This window comes from Lissotriton vulgaris, chromosome 7 (genome assembly GCF_964263255.1).
Source record: "Lissotriton vulgaris chromosome 7, aLisVul1.2, whole genome shotgun sequence".
NCBI lineage: Eukaryota > Metazoa > Chordata > Amphibia > Caudata > Salamandridae > Lissotriton > Lissotriton vulgaris.
The window spans coordinates 311,011,315-311,031,561 of record NC_141695.1 but is presented as its reverse complement, the minus strand read 5'-3'; the positions used below and the strand labels follow the sequence as shown (position 1 = coordinate 311,031,561).

The following is a 20,247-nucleotide window of genomic DNA, read 5'->3' as shown; positions in this document are numbered from 1 at the left end:
GAGGTGGGCTTACCTTTCAACAAACCGATCCTGAGGACTACTCGTAACAAGGCGACTAGAAGGGGGGCCTTTTTCCAGGATTTACATCTTAAGGCACTCCCTAGCCTGGCAGCTCCTAACAGTCTGCCTTATCGGATGCAACCCTGTCATTCTCCTTCTTCTAAATGTATCATCACCCAAATAATGTCCAGAGAACTGTGTCATACTGTGTTTATACTGTACTTTGAAACCTTTGTTGTTTCCTAGTTGTGCTACAAGTTGTGCATGTTTTATTTTTCGGCATTAATTTTGTTTTGTCATTTTCTTTTAAAGGCGCTAGTGAACTGAATTCAATTTGAATGAGAGTACCTTGCACTGCTGATGTCCAAACTGAACCCATAGTTGGGATGTGGCCCCCATGGCATGTGTTTCACATAGGAAAACAAAAAAGTGATGGTCTCTATTTGGCGTCATAGTCAGTGATTTTAATGGGCAGGACCTGTCCGGTATTCAGTAGCTGTTCTTCTATCATTTATAAGGGACAGTACCTGCAATTCTCAGCACAGCTGTAACAAATTTAATGGGCGAGTACCTGCACTGCTCAGGAGCAAACAAGTTCTCTAATTAACGAGTACCTGTACTGCTTTTGTTCAATTTTAAGCACTGGGCATAAGAGGTAAAAAAAAGCGATGGTGAGGATAGCGACCTGAATAATTAATAGTGGCTGAGAAAAACACATGCATTCTACCCATCACTTTTCTGTTTTTCTCCATATCACGTGAGACATCTTCAGTCCTTTCGGCTTTCATACCAACAAAGCACTAGGATTTTATAGGTCATACTTTCAGTGTTATGAGAAAACAGCAAATCCCACAATGCAACTTGTGGAGGTTAAAAAAGACGACTAAAGGGTGTAAAGCAATGGGTTTTAGGGGAGATGGGCTTGCCCAGTCTACCCCTGGGCTTGTCAGGACTGTGCTGCACTCTGGCAGCGCACACAGGAGCCCCATTGACCAAGGTGTCAATAGGGAGAGAATGTGGCCTCACAGCTAGGGCAGTCGACCTCGGAACTGGGGAACCGGGTTCTAGTCTCAGCAGGGACGCTCAACATTCTGCAATTCTGAGCAAATCCCTTAATCTCCCCGTGCCCGAAACGTAAATGGTGCTCATGTAAAACACTCTGATACCTACGGGTCTACTTTTTGCTATATAAAACTTCACAAAAAAGTAGGTGTGGGGTGGGTGGGATATTGGTGGGGTTTTATAAGGGGAGGATGGGTTGAAGGCAGCCTTTTTGGCTTCGTCACACTCAAGGGGACGGAGTTTGGTAGGGGTGACTCATCCTGCTCCTGACTTTTTGACTACCTTTGGTTATCCCTAAATTCTGTTATGCTGGTATGTTTTAGTAGGGCAGGGAGTAAGGTTGTAGTTTGTTATTACAGAGTTTTATATAGCGCGAACTTGACCCAAAGGTATCTGGTATCAGAGCGCTTTACATAGCACCAGTTGCATTACATGAGGACACATTTATTGTCGTTACGCACGGGGCGATTAAGTGATTTGCCCAGAACCAAAGGATGTTCAGCGTCATTGCCGAGACACCAACCCGGTTCCCCAGTTTCGAGGTCGACTGCCCTAGCCGTAAGGCCAACTCTTGTTGCTGCTAGTAGGCAGGTCTGGTGCTATTTTGAGTGTAGCGAGAAGACATCTGTTGGGTGGGAGGGGGTGTGAGCTAAGGCCAGGGAAATGGGAGAAGACCAAAGGGATGGAGGGGAAAATGGTAACAAGGGAATTTGTGAGAACGTCAGAGAGGACCATGATTGTGTCCAATGTTGGGGTGGGAGGGGTGAGTTCAGTGGAGGTTAGAGTTTATAGGGGGTGGGGTTTGTAGGAATTACAATTTATTAGTGAGGCTGGTTAGTTTTGTAAGGCATTCTTTACCAGGTGGCTAATATTACAGTTTCCAGACCAGTTCTATTATAGCAGCCTTTTACCCCTTAATATATGCATGGACGCCGTTTTAGCGCACCTTCTCGTCCGACATAGGGCCATCTGGACTGGCAAGTATCCCTGTTCAGTGAAAATAAGGGAAGTGTATGCTATTCTCAGTTCAGTGGCTTTAAAAACCGGTTATTAAAAATCGAAACCTTTTCCTTATCTGTTTACCTCGCCCACGTCTCTTATTATTTGTTCTCCTCTTCTTTTTACGTCTTCCTTCCTACCCCACCACTGATATTGTTTTCAATCCATCTCCTTCAGTCCTCTACCCTTCGTGTTAATTTCAGTCCTCTACCCCGCGTGTTAATTTCGGCAAATTTCGTTACCCTCCTTTCTTTCCTTCTTCTTTCACACGACTCAGTTTCTTTTCCTCATTAATTTCACACTTCATTATCTGTTTTTATGAGCTACTGCCAAAAAGCCACTAAAGAGCAAGAAGTCAGAGCTTAAATCAAGGTGAACGAACAAAATCCCTTAAGCGCGATATAGAGATGCTGGCTGTGTGATATAATCAGAAAAGTAATAACTTCCCCAAACAAATCGTCATCTCTGCGCGTTGCTGCTCTGACTGCCTTCTCAAGAGGCATGGCCGAGGAAGGCGTGTCTCTGTTTGAGTAGGCGGGGCTAATATAGGGCGTCCGACCGAGCTGTCCAATAGGGCAGAGTTCCGAAGATAGCAGAGGAGCGGGAGGATACAAATTGTCCACAACACCGGAAGTAGTTCTGGTTACCAGCACCGGATGTTTTGAAACTGCCTGTTGACAGTTTCCGGTTTGCGCTGAGTAAAAGCGACCACTGTAAGTTGTAAACCCTTCTACTTACTCTTGTTGCATCCAGTACCCGTCATCTGTGTATCGATGTTTATGCAACTGCCAGATTTAATGTACTGTATGTTTATTCACGGTTGGTGTGGTTAGGAATGTAGTAATCTCGCGTTGTTTTGAATTCAGTAATTACTATTTAAATAATCAAGCAATCCCTGTTTCTGTGAGCTGGCGTCTGCAATCCTGCGAGTGAAGGATATAATGGAATGTTGATGTATGTGTGTGATGTGGAAGCTGGTTACATCTGGCGGGAGCCCCCTAACTTGACATGAAATAAAGACCTTATCTCGACATCAATCAATCAATACGATATTTGTAAAGCGCTAAGGGTCCCAAGGCGCTCGGGGCTGTCGGGGAGATTAAGTGAACTACTGACTGACCAGAGTCACATGATGCCGAGCTGCTGCCGGGGATCGAAGGTTGAGCTCCACACACTGGAGTCAGCCACCTTGGCTGCTGCGCCACACCTCACTCCTTGGCTACAGACTCTTTTATGACCACCAATTACAACATTTTGGCAACAACTTCTGGGGCCACAAGTGAGGCGATGCAGCTGGACTCGTTGGCAATAGGTCCTGATAGAGTCTAAAAGTGTAGAGCGGTCCTATGAAGTGACTGGAATAGTCTGTGCTGCGCAACATCACATTCAATGGCAAGTTGTGCTATTGAGCAAGAGTAGCCCAGTAAGGAGGATGGGTAAGCTCCAGAAGGAGAGGACCTGAAGCCAGCTGAGCATTAGGTCTGTAATTTGATACAGTAATAAGAAGTCAAGTCAAGTCAGAATTTATATAGCGCACTACATACCCAGAGGGTCTCAAGGCGCTTGAGGAAGGGGGGGGGGAGGTTTACTTATCAAATATCCAGGTTTTGAGCTGTTTTCTGAAGGCTAGGTGGTCTTGAGTAAGGCGGAGGTGGATGGGAAGGGAATTCCAGGTTTTGGCCGCTAATTAGGAGAAGGATCTTCCCCCCCATGGTGGCTTTGTGGATGCGCGGAACAGCGGCGAGGACCACCAATTACAACATTTTGGCAACAACTTCTGGGGCCACAAGTGAGGCGATGCAGCTGGACTCGTTGGCAATAGGTCCTGATAGAGTCTAAAAGTGTAGAGCGGTCCTATGAAGTGACTGGAATAGTCTGTGCTGCGCAACATCACATTCAATGGCAAGTTGTGCTATTGAGCAAGAGTAGCCCAGTAAGGAGGATGGGCAAGCTCCAGAAGGAGAGGACCTGAAGCCAGCTGAGCATTAGGTCTGTAATTTGATACAGTAATAAGAAGTCAAGTCAAGTCAGAATTTATATAGCGCACTACATACCCAGAGGGTCTCAAGGCGCTTGAGGAAGGGGGGGGGGGAGGTTTACTTATCGAATATCCAGGTTTTGAGCTGTTTTCTGAAGGCTAGGTGGTCTTGAGTAAGGCGGAGGTGGATGGGAAGGGAATTCCAGGTTTTGGCCGCTAAGTAGGAGAAGGATCTTCCCCCCATGGTGGCTTTGTGGATGCGCGGAACAGCGGCGAGGGCTTGGTTGGACGAACGCAGCTGGCGGGTGGGGGTGTAAAAGGAAAGGCGCGTGTTGAGACAATCGGGTCCAAGTTCGTATAGGGCTTTGTGTGCGTGGGTGAGGAGACGGAACGTTATCCTCTTGTTGACGGGGAGCCAGTGAAGGTCTTTCAGGTGAACGGAAATGTGGTCTGTGCGTTGGATGTCTAGTATGAGTCTGGCTGAAGCATTTTGGATGTGTTGGAGCTTTTTCTGCAGTTTTGCGGTGGTACCTGCGTAAAGGGTGTTTCCGTAGTCCAGACGGCTTTTAACCAGTGCGTGGGTGACCTGGCGGAGTTGAGGGAGCAGTTGATGACGTCTCGGAGATGGGGTGCGATAATGGAGTCTGCTTTGTTGAAGATGTGATGGGGGCATGGGTCTGTAGGGGATCCTGAGTGGATGGAGTTCATCAGGCGAATGGTGTCTTCTGTGGTGATTGGGTTCCAGTCGAAAAGGTTATTCGGAGGAGGTACAGGTTCGGAGGTGAGTGGGGTGGACTGGTTTACGGGTTGGTTGTCAAAGCTGTTATGAATGTCGGCGATTTTGTCATGGAAGAATGAGGCGAGGGAGTCGCAGAGGACTTGAGAGGGGGTGATGTCGTTTGAGCTGGCGGTGGGGTTGGTGAATTCTCTGATGATGTTGAAAAGTTCCTTGCTGTTGTGGGCGTTGTTGTCTAGTCGGTCTTTGAGTGCTGATTTCTTGGCTGTCCGTATTAGTTGGTGGTGTTTGCGGGTGGCGTTTTTGAAGGCCGCTTGGGTGATAGTGTTTGGGTCTTTTTTCCAAGTTTTCTCAAGGGAACGACAGAGCTTCTTGGATTTCTTAAGGTCATCGTTGAACCAGGGGGCATTCTTGCTTCCTTGCTTGATTTGATGTTTTTTCAAGGGTGCTAGTTTGTCGGCGGTTTGGGTTAACCATTGTGTGAGGTTGATGGCGGCTTGGTTAGGGTTCGTTGAATAGGCAGGGGTTTTTTGAAGAAGCGAAGTGGAGATCTGGTCGATGGTGATTTTGTTCCAATTTCTTCGCAGAGTTGGTTGAGGGTGGTTGTGGATCGTGGTCTTATTGTAAATGAAGTGGATGCAACTGTGGTCCGTCCAGTGGAGGGGTGTGGTGTGCGTGAAGGAGATATGCTTGCTGGAAGTGAAGATAGGGTCGAGTGTGTGTCCTGCATAGTGTGTGGGGGTGTTAACAAGTTGTTTGAGTCCGAGATTGGCGAGATTGTCCAGAAGGGTGGTAGTGTTCCTGTCGTTGCTCTTTTCCAGATGGAAATTGAGGTCTCCCAGTAGAATGTATTCTTCCGAGGGGAGGGTGTGTGGGGTGATGAAGTCAGTGATGTCTTCGCTGAATTTTGTACGGGGTCCTGGTGACCTGTAGAGGAGGGTGCCTCTGAGTGTGGTCTTGGGGTCGGTGTGGATCTGGAAGTGAAGGTGTTCGGCGATAGCGAGGTTGTCTTCTGAGCTGGTTGAGACGCGGATGGTGTTCTTGTGGACGATGGCGATGCCTCCTCCTGTTTGGATGGTGCGGTCTTTACGGATGATCTTGTAGCCGTCCGGGATGGCTATGGTGATGTCTGGAGCTGAAGAGGCATTCATCCAGGTTTCTGTTAGGAAGGCGATGTCCGGAGAAATGGTGTCGAGTAGATTCCAAAGGTCGATGGCGTGTTTGTGAACCGAGCGGGTGTTGAGAAGGATGCATTTAAGGCGGTTGGTGTTGGATCTCTGTTTGGTGTTTGTGGGTTTGGTGTGGGTCTTGATGCAGGTGAATTTGCAGGAGTGGCAGGTGAAGGGTCCATGGGTGTGTCCTGGTGCTGCTTGGGCGCAGTTAGGGAGTCGGCCGGGGTTAAGTGCTAAGAGGGTGGAGGCGTCATATGTTATGCGGGAGGGATGGGTGATGCGGGGACCAGGGGGTGTGACGCTGGGCGCGGTGCAGGCGCGGACGGGCGTAGACGGGCTTACCTTTGGCGCGCCTTCAGCGCGAATGGGGCGCGACCACTGCGCGTGGACGCTGCGCTTAGATGCATCTGTCATAAATGGAGGGAGGGGGGGGCGGAGCGTGGTAGGGGCAGCAGGGAGGCGGTAGCGTGGGGGGAGGGACGGGCTGGAGGCACAACAAAATGGCAGCAACAAAAACAACAACAAACACGACGATATTGGGGGTAAATAATGTCAAATTCTGCCGTTGGCACAGTCAGGCAGCCTCAGGGGGCAATGCAGGCAATGCGAGTGGTGGAGCGCCAGGAGCACACACAGGCACAGACAATTAATACAGTAATGCGAGGCGCAGGTAAGCACAAATTAAATCCAGGCACAGATTAAAGGCACAGGCAGCGCTACGATACCACGAGATGCGAGGACAGGCACAGGCACAGATTCGTTATGGCAGCAGTGAGGGGAGAGCAGCGCTACGATGCCAGAGGAAGCCAGGAGCCAGGGGGGTGCGACCGCTTCTGCCGTGGACAGGCTGGTCAGCAGCAAGTGAGTGACCTAAGAAGCGATTAACAAAATATTTGATCACCCACCATATGTAAATGTAGGCGCTGAGGGGAATCTTTGCAACTATTGTCGAATGATCTGCATGAATGAATGATTAAAACTTTAATTTTGGTTACTCAAAACCATTAAATAAGACATCAAACTTTAAGTAAACATTTTTATCATGTCAGAGGTAAAATGATGAAAAATGAAAAGAAATAAACTTAAAAATGAGTAAAAACATGATTAAAAACTAAATTAATTAGTCCCTTTCTTCATAAGCCGATATGTCTCCTTGATTTTGCAGTTAGCGGCCGCTGGCCTAGTCATGCGGGGCCATCAGCTTCCGGCGTGCCTGTTGAATGAATTTGACGAACACAGCCATATCTTTAACTGTTTCCATTGTGAATAGATAGTGGACCGCCTCCTTTATCGTTCTAATTCCTTGTCTGAGTAAAATTGGCTTTAAATAGCGATTACGCTCACCGGACAACCCCAGGCAGCAAAACAGGATGTGAGCGAAGCTCTCTTGTTTATACTTGCATAAGCGGCACTCAGAGTGCATTATCTCAAGTCTCCTCGTGGAGTAAAGCTCTTTGAGGGGAAGAGGGTGTAATCGGAGCGCTAAAATCCTGTTAACCTGCGCCTTGCCCACTGCTTGGGTGAGGTGTGATTTCGACGTCTCAATTTTATATGCAGTTCATAATTAAAACATTTTCATTGCATAATCTAATTACGAATATATGTACTCTTAAAATATGCACGAGTAAAATCAGAAAGCTTGATAGTAAAATATCTTGGCCTTTTTTAATCTTCAGGTTTTCATTAGCTATCTCTGAAACACTATGTGTGGTTATTTTAAGAGTACGTATATTCGTAATTAGATTATGCAATGGAAATGTTTTAATTGTGAAATGTATATAAAATTGAATTTAGATATAAATGTGGTTTCTTTAGGATTATTGTAAATTACGTTATGTTAAATTCCAGTTACCCCTGACGAAGAGCATATAAGTGCTCGAAATGCATTGGGTCATGAATAAAGGAATGCTGCTGAGAACTACTTTTTGCGTACGGATCGTATTTACAAGGAGGCTTGGATAGGCACATGTCAATACGCTAAGTTCCCAAAAAAACCGCAATCTGGTGAATATGTGGAACAAACGGAAATAATGGAAGTAATTTGACAATCTTTAATTAAACTTGGTTAAATATGTACGAGGACAAATGGACACAAATATGGTGGATCTTGTATCCTCAAAATAAAATGCAGTGCATCAGGGTGTGGAGCGTGAATGTTGCGCTCTCCACATTTGGATCTTACTTGATGAAAGGCATTTCAGAATGCCGGCCTTGTACACGTTTGACGTTGTTAAAATTTCCCTAAATTGTATCTTCTGAGAGAGCCTAATATATATGGAGATGCCTCCAAACGGTCTGCTGAAGATGTTCTCCTTAACAGTTGGTTTGTGATATACTTCAAATCCCCTGATAGAGATTGGTTTGAAAGCCCACGTTTCTTGCATGCAGATTATATCCATTCCTGCATAGAACAGGGATGTTGCGGGATATTGTATTAGTTTTAGTATCCCAGCTACGTTCCAGGACATAATAGATAAGTTCTGTTTGCCAACTGTCGCCCTTTTCTGTTTTATGCCTGGTAAATCTGCCTGCCAATGCAGTGATGTAGTCTTAATTGCAACAGTACGCAGTTTAGGAATTATGAGCTAAGGCTCGTGGCACCCAAGACCAACCTTCAATAGAGTTGTTTTGAATAGAGCAACTCCGGATACCTTTGCCCAGGTTTGTAGTGAACTTGATTAACCCATCACTTATCAATTTTTTGTTTGTTCCACTGTCGCTCCCATGGAGTTTAGAGAGTGTTTTTAAGGGTGGGAGTGGTAGCTCTACTGTCGAGATCTCTCTTTGTGTGTCCGGTGTTCTAGAATAATTTTGATTCTTCAAGTGGGCATATTTCAGCGGCATAGGGTATTTTATTGTCGGCCGACTCGTGATCTTTCTGCTCCAATCTTCCAGTAATTGATTATTTCTTTTTAGTGTATGGACTATATCTGGGTTCGAAAAAAACAATTCTGTGGATTCATTAGTGTCACCTGGTCCTTGCATGAGAAAGGAGACAGTGTCGATATCGGATGACTTTATATTTTCCAGGCCTGGGATGTTCGCAAAAAGTTTTAGTAGGTTGCTACGGTTGAGTATGTCCCAATTGCCCTGTGAGGCATATTCTGGGTAGAGATATAGTTTCAGATCATCCTGTGTGTGGGGGGTCTGGGTCTTATATGTCCCTATTGTGGGTGAGTCTTGACTCATTAAATCCTGTCGGGTTTGCCATGCCACAGCATTGGCTTCATCGATTACATGTGTTGTAGTGCCCGTTTTTGTTATCGGCAGCAAAACCTCACTTGTTTCATTTACTACTATCTTGTTGGAGTCATGGGAGTCCTTCCAGCATATTCTCTGGTTGACTTCCTTTGCTGAAATTCTGGTCTGGTTGACTTCCTTTGCTGAAATTCTGTTTTTGCTATGTAAGGCTTTATCCGTCGCGTTGATCAGCGGGGGGCTATCTCGATGTGGTACCTGGAATTCTGGCGGAGCCTGACTGCCTGCCCGAGTTGTTTGTTCCTCGTGTAGATTAGGATGCCCGCTGAATATTGCGGCTCTTCCTTCCCAGTTTTTAGGGTGTTGGCCTGCACCTTCGTATGTATTACCCGGGATTGAATCAAGGTTAAATTTACCTGGGTTATTCAGCCAAATAACTTTTCCATCTGGGGTTGATGGAATTTGGATTTTTAAGCAAGGGTCACCTAAGGTCTGCTGCGTGGGTACTAGGTGTGCCAGTTATATGGAGCTCAGTGCATGTAAAGGGCAAGTCCGTGCATGCCTATTGAGGCTCCTCTTTTCAAGGTGCCCATTGTAGGGTTAAGCGCCCGCCAACTTATTTTTACAGTTTTATATAGTGGGAACTTGACCTGAATCGGGTATGAGAGCGCCGTACATAGCACCAGTTGCATTACATGAAGACAATTAATTGTTTTTTGTTAGGCATGGAGAGATTACGTGATCTGCCCAAAATCACAGAATGTTCAGTGTCATTGCTGAGACTTGAACCCTGTTCCCCAGATTCGCGGTCGACCTCCCTAGTAAAGTCTAGGGTGGTCGACCTCGAATCTGGAGATCCCTCCCTCTCCTGTACTCCATGTTGCTTTCTTCTTGTGAACTTCTTTTCAACCCAAAGTTTCTCTTTTTTATGTACTACGTCCACCTCCTCCTCCCCACCTTTTCCACAACCTTTTTAAATTATTTGTTTCTTGTGTAGGAACGGGGAGCAGGCCCTGCGTCTTAAAAAAAAAAAAAAAAGGTGTTATGACTCTGCTTCGTTCTCCTCCTTTTTAGGTTGAGCATTTGAGACCTCTTGTATATACTTTAGTCGAGTGAACAAGCGGCGAAAGCCGCGAAACGTGTCTCTGACCTTTTGGGCAATAAATAATTAAGGCTCCAAGACTGGGTCCGTGTCCTGTTTTGCTGGCGGCAGTGAGTGAATGACTACGCGGTGGCTGAGTCGACAGGATTTTCGTGATACTTTAGTATATATTTATATGTGTATATACTTTGTGGGCTCTTGAGATCAGCCCTAGGACTTGTCTGCTTCCGCTTAGGGACTTTTTTTCTTTTAAACTGCCTCTATTTAACTGTCTTGATAGAAAACGACCAGTAAAGGACAGTAACATACTAGAATTGCTTTCCGCTGAGGGACTGTTTTTTTAAAAACATTTTTTTTTGGCAGCTGCCTCTATTTAACTTTCTTGATAGAAAACGACCTGCAGAGGTCAGTAAAATACCAGAATCATTTTAGGCTTTGCTAGATTCCAGTCCATAGAAATTGGCTTCCACAAGCACCCGTAGACATTAATATTTTTTTTCAAATCTTGTGTTTTTTAGTGATATGACCACCGAAGGCCCTGATTTTATATTAAAAACAGTGCTTTGGACTATACAATTTCCTGCCTGAAGGCAATGTTTCTCTCCATGTGTTCCCATACCGGCATGTCACGCAATTTGGTGATTACTTTCCCTCCATGTTAAAGAATAGTAGATGTTTCAGCACCCAGGCTAATGTGCTGCATAGCTAAATACATATAAGGTCCCAAAGGCGAGACCGATTGCATTGCAAATGCTTGTTTGTTTAATTCACTGTTTTTACCAATGCTATGCATCAGGGGCAAAAGTAAAAAAATTACACTACGTCATTTTGTAGGCACAGGTCTGTGTCTTTATGCATGTTTCTGCTTATAAAATGGGCAACTGTACAAATGTACTGCCATTTAACAGTGAACCCTTCATACAACAAACAGCACATCGTTCAAATAGCACCACCTACAAAAAAAATTTGAATTCATTAAACTTTCCTTGAGGAATGCCTTGAAGTGTGCGACTGGCACAACTTTCAAGGAGGAAGACTTTGAATGTTTTGTAAATTTATCAACCGCATAAAAGTATGTCCAATAGAGAAAGATATAGGTGAACACTTTTTTGGGATACAGAGACTCCAGACATCCCAGATCTTCTGGTGTAAGGAAGTGATATTAGTGTTGTCCGTGTCTATGGGGCTAGGTAAACTCAGGAGACCTGAAAGCGACCCTCTGACCTACATCCAACTGTTGTTGTTCGTAGTGTGCTTTATTGCCAACATAGCAATGGAGCCTAGAGCATGGTCAAGGCTCAGTGTGCTCTCCAAGCTCTGGGTCTCTCTTAATGAGTGTCTGCACATTCAATATTAAAAGGGCTAATTAATGGACCGGGTCATGTGAGTCACTAAAGATGAAATCCTTACACATTTATACAATGTTTCATGTAAACCCAGAGAAACCACCAGGAAGCTCACATGAGACAAAATCCAAAGTGAAACCGTGATGCTTTATTAGGTCTCTGCCTGCGTAGGCTGCCCTTGCGCAGTCTGGGTGGCGAGATCTTATGTTTCTTAGTGTGGGGCTTGAACCCGCCCCTCTTCCCTCTTCCCATGGGCTGGAATTTTACATTCCAGTCAATGGGAACAGGAGAGAAAGAAAAACACACCCCCAAATCCGAAAATGACGGGGCGTTTCTCTGAAGCATTTCTACATGACCTCGGAGGAAGATGGTGATGTTCATGAGCCGCGGGAGTTCAGATTTCACTGAACCTGGTTGCAGCCCTTCTCCGCCCTCAAGTTTACATTTTCCCTGGCTTGTTTTAGGTCTTGAGCCTCGAATACAGTTTAGGGGCTAGGAGTTCATAAGTAGTTTACGGCCTTTGACGTGTATGTTAGCAGCCTAATTTAAGACCTACTCCTCAACATTTACCCCCTCGGTGCAACCGGACAATAAGCCCGCTCGCGGTCAAAGACTCAATCAAGGGACGAGTCTGCTCTAGTATTTATCCAGCAGGTGGAGCTGTAGTGGTGGTTTCTATGGGGATGGGTGGGCTGTCTTTTTTTCTGGGCAGGTCGTTTTGTCTAACCAATCGGGCGGCTTGCTGGAAAGTAAAGCCTCAAAAACCCTCCTTGTGCCTCCCCATAGCCTGTCAATCTGTTTAAAACCATCTTTATGATTACCTTCCCTAGTTTTACCGTATCAAAGTGGTTTGGAGTCAATAGGAAAGAAAAGACAGTCGGATGTTTGAAATCTGCTGTCGCTTGGAGACGGAAGGTAAGGCCCATTTTCGCGTGCTTCCTGCTTGAGTCAGGAGGTTTGAGATGCAGGTGCTTTCACGTATGTGATTGTACTTACCTAAATGAGATGATGTTTTTTCACTATCGTGGCCCTGTCTTTGATCGCGTATTGACTATTCCAATAACGTGAATGATACCAAGTGTTTGTATGTAATAACCGAGCCATTGCTTCCGTTGTTAGGGTAGAAATCTGCCGAAGCTCAAGGGTAGAACCCAGAGTGCAATCAGTACCGGTCACAACATGTCCTTATCAGTTTGTGATACTACTGGAGTTGAAGCTATGAGACAATTCCATATTGCCCTTTAGAATAATTAATTTACATGTGCATTAATAATTATCGTCCGTGCTGGAATTGGAAATAACTTACTGCCGAAACTCATAAATTGGGGGTCAAAGGTATAGAGGAGGAAAGGGGCTGAAGTGACGAGGGTTGGAGCTTGAAAAGCAGTGTCTGACAGACAACAAACCTTGCTTGTGCTCACTTTTCTTGCCTCTGGTCCCTGCCTGTGCATGATTTTCTTGCCTCTGGTCCCTGCTTGTGCGCGATTTTCTTGCCTCTGTTCCCTGCTTGTGCGTGATTTTCTTGCCTCTGTTCCCTGCTTGTGCGTGATTTTCTTGCCTCTGTTCCCTGCTTGTGCTCTATTTTCTTGCCTCTGTTCCCTGCTTGTGCGCGATTTTCTTGCCTCTGTTTCCTTCTTTTCAGCGTTTTTTCTTGCCTCTCTTCCCTGCTTGTTAGCGTTTTTTCTTGCCTCTGTTTCCTGCTTGTCAGCGTTTTTTCATGCCTCTCTTCCCTGCTTGTCAGCGTTTTTTCTTGCCTCTGTTCCCTGGGGCGTTACAGGGCAGAGATGGGCGTGTGGCTGACCTAGACTGAGGGATGTCTGTACTTTATCTTTTATGTGAAGTGACGACCCCACCTTCGAGGTAATATATAATTCCTTTAATATTCTCAGAACCCCGAATTTTATCCTTTTAATGAATTGTGAGAAGGTTGGCCCGTGCATGCTCACTTGTAATTACGTTTAAAATGCAGAGTCTCCTTGTGCTACCTTACGGATTATTCAAATAATAGTTCCATTGTGCTTGCTTTTATATTCTCTTATGCATAGCTCCCTTTCTTGTCTACGGTCTGCATCATTTTCTGCAGTTTTTTCATTTATTTAACAATGTTACAGACTTTAATAATTGTCTGACTTTGCAGCTCTTTTTCTTTTTAGTGTTTCTTACTTAGATAGGAGTCCCTTTACCTAATATGAATGAAGGGGTGCTGACGCGTTGTTTATATGCTCCTCTCTCTGTAGTTGGTGTAGCTATCAGTTTTTTGTTGTTGTTTTGGTCTATATATACTGTAGCCAAACAAACCTAGAGTTGAGATAAGAAAGGTAGCTAAGGAATATGCTGTTTCATCCTAGGACATTACATAGCCATCATTCCAGCTCATCTCTACCCAATAGACGTGCGGCAGCCCTAACCGTCCAACACAAACAGAAAGAGAAGTGCTCCAGAGTCTGCAGAAGGGATCAAGTTCCATGCTTGATCAGGTCCAACCAATGTATACACTAATTAATACGCTCATGTTAAAAAAACTATAGTAAGCACGTCACGTTATGGCTCTTTTTGCTTGCTGTGGTTCAGGTGAAGTTTGCCATTTCTGGTTGGAGCGGCTTCGGCCTTTGAAAAAAAGCACATTTCATGCGGGTCCGGGGCTGCGAGGCAGGAAGTCATTAAGCCGGAGTCATCTGCCTCGCGGTCTCGGACACGGAGCCTGGGAACGAAGCAGCAAACGGGACTCCTCGCCGGATAAAATCTGAGTGTCTCGGGCTGAGGTGGCCCGTCTGCAGCTCCCGGAGGCCCTGGAAGTGTCCGCCAGTTACAGTGGAGCTCGCGAGACGGGGCCTGGGAGGAGGCTGTCTGCAGGTCGGGGCGGCCATGGGCCCAACTCCACAGGGACCGGTGATCTGTCCCGTGCACCAGATGGTGCGGGTTCCCAAAGCCTCACCAAGCACAAACCTATATTCACATTCCCCAAGCCTCACAAACCCCATACTTCTGTACATACTCACACGCACACACACTCACTCACACACATTCACGCACACAAACTCACACGCATACACACCAGCAATATAAACATACTTTCGCAATGAAAGATGCGCTAAAATGCCCACACACAATCCAAAGAAACAACAATGCACACCCAGGTGCGTACTCTACAATTTGGCCGTCGCACGCCAAACTGCACAGGAAGTACACTGCCTGCGGCACACACAGACCACACACATACACAAACCACGGTTGTACATAAAAAATGCAACGCACACACATGCATCCTCAAACGCAGACAAACCTGCACAGATACACAACAGACTACCCACACCAAACAAGGCCACACACACACATTCAAGCATGCGCACACGAACACAAATTACCTCACGCAGAGAAACTGTCATACCCCCAGCCCTGCCAAACACACACCAAAAACCAAAACCTCAGGGTTATTTTCCTATTCTGACCTCAGTTAGGGGTGGAAGAGAAGTTCATTCCCGGGAGCCGTCCTCCGTGGAAGGAAAGTACCCCTTGCTCTGTTTACATCAAACTTGTCTAAGCCCCGGTCAAGGGGCAGGGGATGGGCATCTAGCTTCCTGTTTGGTCAGGCTGACCCCTCGTGCAGGGGCAGTGTTATAAATAAGTAGATGAAGACAGCAGGATACTTCTTAGTAGTTTCAGTAAGATTTATTAAGTTACAGCAGAACAACACAACTCGCGAGCTGACCACACCATCAACTGACACAAGTAGAACACTCAGGTACAAGTTAGAACACTCACAGGTATTTTGGGAGGCAGAGGAGGTAAGAACACTAAGAAAGGGCTAATGACCACAGTCAGCCATATTACATGAAGAATCAATATACAACCGGCAGCTACTTCCAGAGCGAGTTAATCGACTATTTCTCTTATACTTTGGAAAAGCGTCCATGACATTTCCCATCTGACAGAGCCCCGAAAAAATGACATTTAGTATCTCACTCTGAAGGACTGGAGTTCAGACTTATAACGTCTATCCCAGATCCGTATGAAACTATCTTTTTATAATTCACGCTAACACACTGGAAAATCTGACTCTTAGCATTGTTTACCCCCTGGAAACACTGACATTTTACATCTAACTTCGAGATGCCGAGGGTCTGACCATAAAACCTCAATTTGAACCACTAAAATATTTGGCGTTTTACATCGGACATCGAAAAAACGAGTCTGCTGCCATTGGCACGTGGAAACACTTAAAAAAGATTGTCATTTAAAATGTCACCGTGTCCACTGGCGAAGCTGACATTCTATATAAATTGTGAAACGCCGGGAAAGCTGGCGTTTTACATCGGCCCGCCTGCTCTGGCTTATGTCACTGGGTCTGCTAGAAAAGCCAGCATTCGTTTGATATCTCTCAGAGGAAACATACTGCGAATTCTGGCCTTCCCTGCTACATCTTGCGCTGGTCAAGTGAAAAGGATGGGCCCGCTGCAGGCTGACCTGGGTATCCGGCCTGCCCCGTGCCCGCAAAGGCTGCGATCATTCGGGTTTCAATAAAGATGTGTTTAATGCTTCCCTTGTGACAGGGTACACAGATCGCACTTCACATTGTTTTACTTTGAGAGATGGCTGATAAGTAATAGATGCATAGAGCAAATTCCCTAATAGCAGCGCGTGCAAGCCAGGGTGACGGCAGCTATCTGCAGCGCTTAGAAACTGTGGATGAGCGGCGCTATAAGATAGGTTTTAACACACAGCTATACAAACTCCTTGTGCGGGGGAATTATGGAGTTTGGCGGCTGGGTCCCTCTGCGGCAGCAAAAACTGCAGGAGCCTAAATTAAGTCCCTTGGCAGAGGTCACTCCAGGTCGGGCGAGCGGTGAGGGGGGGGGGGGGAATAGGAGCAACAGGAAACTGCCATCACAATGTCAAGGCACTTTGTACTCCTTGTAAGACACAGAAAACAGAAGCGTGAGGGGGCCCCGGGGAGCCATAATGCAGAACAAGCAAGAGCTGGAACCTGGGTACGGCCTGTAATTAAAGAGAAACAGGAGCTAAACAGAGCGAGTGTGGGGCGGCTCCCTCCTGGCCCCCAAAACTGGTGTCCCCAGACAGGGATGTGTATCTTGTACATTAGATGCTTTTAGGGGGTTGACCATTAAAATGGCTGACATGACGGTATACATTGCCTTTAAAATAATATAATTAAAACGGATATGTGTGCTTCTTTCACTGTGTTGGGAACCCACCCCCGGGCCCACGCTTATCCCCCCGCGGCCCCCAGGCGTGTAATGGTATCGGGAGAGAAACACTGCGCACGTTCGAGCTCTCATTAAAGGCCTGGTTTCCGGTCACGCGCTGATGGCATCGGGTCCAGGATAGGACACAGGCGGCGCTTTGCAGAACGTAGCTCCTCGCTACCCCAAGGACAAGACACAGTCAGCGTTATGTCGAACCTTGTTCCTATCGCTGCGTGCCAGGATAGGGCACAGAGGATGCACGGACGGCGCTATATGGAACATAGCTCCTCGCCGGCCCAGCATACACATGGCGCTATGTGGAGCATAGCACCTCTTTGGCCTCAGGATACAGCCGCGCATTAAATGGAAATATAAAAGTGCTGGTACTCTGTGTGTACAGTACCTGTTTCCTCCTAGAAAGTGATGGTACTCTTCCACCAAATGTATTGTACTGAAAAGTGCAGATACTCTCCCATTCCAATTCAAGAAGTGCAGGCACGCAGAACCGGAGAATACCTGCCCATTTCAAGTACTGGGATAGGGCTCACAGGCTGCACTATATGGAACATTGCTCCTCCCCAGCCCTAGTGAGGTGCTATGTCATACATATTGCCTTGTGGCCCCCAGGATAGGGCGTAGGATGCGATATGCGGAACATTACTCTCTTTTTGGGCCAGTATACGGTGCTATGTGGAACATACTTAGCTCCTCATCAGCCCCTGATTGTGCACAGTCGGTGGTATCTGGAGCATTGCTCCTGGCCGGCCCCGGATAGGGTACAACAGGCGCTATATGGAATGAAGGCCCTTTCCACCCTCTCCGTCTCCGCATAATGCACACAGGGCGCTCTATTAGATGCTTCCCCAGCTCTGCGGTGCTGAAAGCGAGCTTCGTTGGGGGCCGCAGCCCCGGGCTCCACATCCGCTTCGGATTTGCGATGTGATGGGCACAGCTCAGCACAACAGCGCTTGTATCTGGAGCTCAGCTCAGTGTGCCACCACAGCGGATTCCAGTCAGGGTCGGGTCTGACGTCAGCAGGCAGACACTAACCCCTCTTTAGTGGCGATCGGTGCTTCGGGGTGCTTGGGTCGCTCACTGCCTGCTTCACGTAAAATTAAAGACCCAAAAGTAAAATGCAAACAAACGTGTCAATAAATAAATCGCAGCTCAAATGAACCATTACTAGGCTAGATTTCTGGTTTAGAGACTCCTGTTCTACGCCACGCATGATATGTAAAACATAACCATAATACCAATAATGCTCTCTGAGAGAGAGATAGAGGGAAGGGAAAAAATAGTGCTTCCCCAGTAATTAAATGCCATAGTGTAACGCCGTGGGTAAAAGATCCAATCCCGGTGGGCGTGGCTAAAAGGAGACAAGATGGCAACAATTTGGGATTGACATGCCTTCAGTGCAATCATTGCACGGCCTTTGGCATAATTCGTGACGCAAAACGACGCGCACAAATCAAAACTTAAGGCGGAGCTGAGACGAGGCTTCTGGAATCGTATCGATTCCAAGAAGTCTCGTATGACGAGAGCAGTGCATGTGCTGCTTAAGTCAGGCAGAGACCTAAAAATGCATAAATGTGCATTTTTCAAAGTGCCATGTGGTGCATTTATGCCCTTAGCACACGTGGTGCCCACACATGCCCTAACTTACCGTTTTTGGGGTGCATCAGGGGAGCCTTAGGCCCCCTAGCACCCTTGCAATTGGATGCGCAATTGCGATTACCAATTTGGTATTCGCAAATTGCGAATGCATTCCCATTCATTCTGCTGGTGTCTGCTGGTGCTGGTGTCCACCCCCACCCACCTCGCCGGACACACACTCGACGCCGTCTTCTCATCCAGCAAAGACATCGCCTTCAGCCACGCCACAGGACTCCACTGGACAGACCACAGCTGCGTCCACTTCACCTTCAGAAGAACGACGATCCACCACCACCAGCAACAGGTTGCCCGAAGAAGCTGGAACAAGATCACAGCCGACCAGCTCGCCGCTTCCCTGAGCCAGCACCCTCCTGCCAGCTCAGCGAACCCCAGCCAGGCCGCCAACAACCTCACGAAGTGGATCAGCAACTGCGCGGACGAACTCGCCCCACTGAGGACCCCGCCCAGCAGACCCGGCAGCAAGAAAGCCCCATGGTTCACCGACGAACTCAAGAGCTCCAAGAAGAACTGCCGAGCCCTCGAGAAAGTCTGGAGAAGGGAACCAACACCGGACAACATGACCACCTTCAAGCTTGCCACCCGGAAGCACCACCAACTGATCCGCGCCACCAAGAAAACTGCATTCAAGGACCGGCTGGACAACCACGCACACAACTGCAAGGAACTCTTCAACATCGTGAAAGAGCTCTCCAACCCCAACGCCGGAAACAACGACATCACCCCATCGCAAGACCTCTGCAACTCCCTCGCCTCCTACTTCCAGAACAAGATCGCGGACATACACAACAGCTTCAGCACTCAACCGACGCACGCCACGACCGCACCAACGCCCCCCACCACCACCCTCCGCGCCTGGACTCCGATCAGCACCGAAGACACCGTCCGCATGATGAACTCCATCCACTCCGGATCTCCGACCGACCCCTGCCCTCACCACGTCTTCAACAAGGCCGACGCTGTCATCGCACCCCACCTGCGGGACATCATCAACACCTCCTTCGACACCGCCACCTTCCCGGAGAGCTGGAAGCACGCAGAACTCAGCGCTCTACTAAAGAAACCAACTGCGGACCCCACCAAACTCAAGAATTACCGCCCCATCTCGCTCCTCCCGTTTCCAGCCAAAGTCATCGAGAAGACCGTCAACAAACAGCTGGCCGCCTTCCTCGAGACGAATGGATCCCTCGACCCCTCACAGTCTGGCTTCCGAGCCAACCACTGCACCGAGACCGCCCTCATCGCTGCCACCGATGACATCCGAGCCCTGATGGACAACGGAGAAACAGCGGCCCTCATCCTCCTAGACCTCTCCGCGGCATTCGACACTGTCTGCCACCGCACCCTAGTGCAGCGCCTCAGCAACGTCGGAATCCAGGAGAGGGCACTGGAATGGATCATCTCCTTCCTCGACGGAAGAACACAGAGAGTCCGTCTACCACCGTACAAGTCAGAGGCCACCGAAGTCATCTGCGGCATCCCTCAAGGATCCTCGCTGAGCCCCACCCTCTTCAACGTCTACATGAGCCCCCTCGCGGCCATCGCACGCCAACACAACCTCAACATCATCTCCTACGTCGACGACACCCAGCTGATCCTCTCCCTGACCAACGACCCCGCCGCCGCCAGAGCCAACCTTCACGAAGGGATGAAAGACGTAGCCGAATGGATGACGACCAGCTGCCTGAAACTGAACTCAGACAAGACGGAAGTCCTCATCCTGGGCTCCTCGCCCTCCGCCTGGGACGACTCCTGGTGGCTCCCCGCCCTGGGCACCGC

The 20,247-nt window shown here is 47.6% G+C and overlaps 1 protein-coding gene across 4 annotated transcripts in view; it reads left to right on the top strand.

Moving 5' to 3' along the window:
* NOSIP (nitric oxide synthase interacting protein) overlaps window positions 1–20,247 on the top strand; it is a 415,999-nt gene that overhangs the window by 328,869 nt on the left and 66,883 nt on the right. The window contains exon 1 of one of the 4 annotated variants that reach the window (XM_086930121.1): window positions 2,694–2,774. The exons of 2 other annotated variants lie outside the window; for them this stretch is intronic. The gene's annotated coding sequence lies outside the window, so the exon portion shown is untranslated. Of the gene's footprint in view, window positions 1–2,693; window positions 2,782–20,247 lie in introns of those variants that run through there. One more of the 4 variants, XM_086930123.1, reaches the window with a different exon arrangement.